This window comes from Cariama cristata, unplaced genomic scaffold, assembly GCF_000690535.1.
Source record: "Cariama cristata isolate BGI_N322 unplaced genomic scaffold, ASM69053v1 scaffold15197, whole genome shotgun sequence".
Lineage (NCBI taxonomy): Eukaryota > Metazoa > Chordata > Aves > Cariamiformes > Cariamidae > Cariama > Cariama cristata.
Genome location: NW_009625106.1, coordinates 376 through 628, shown reverse-complemented (window position 1 = coordinate 628; position 253 = coordinate 376).

Sequence of the window (253 nt, the reverse complement as noted above, 5' to 3'; positions counted from 1 at the left end):
GGGCCTCCCGCCCCTGCGCACCCACCCCAGGGAGCATCGACTCTGCCCTTTTGTAGAGAAAAGCTCTCGTTTATTTTAATTACTTGTACAGGAGGTAAAATTAGAGAGAGCTGATGTAATTTAAACGAGTTTTACACAACTGGGTGAGATGCTGGAAGCTCAGTGAGGTGCACGTTTGTGTTGGTACAAAGTAGAGGAGGAGGAAATTAAAAATTAAAGCAAACCAACTCCATATCCTTATAAACGATGCGTA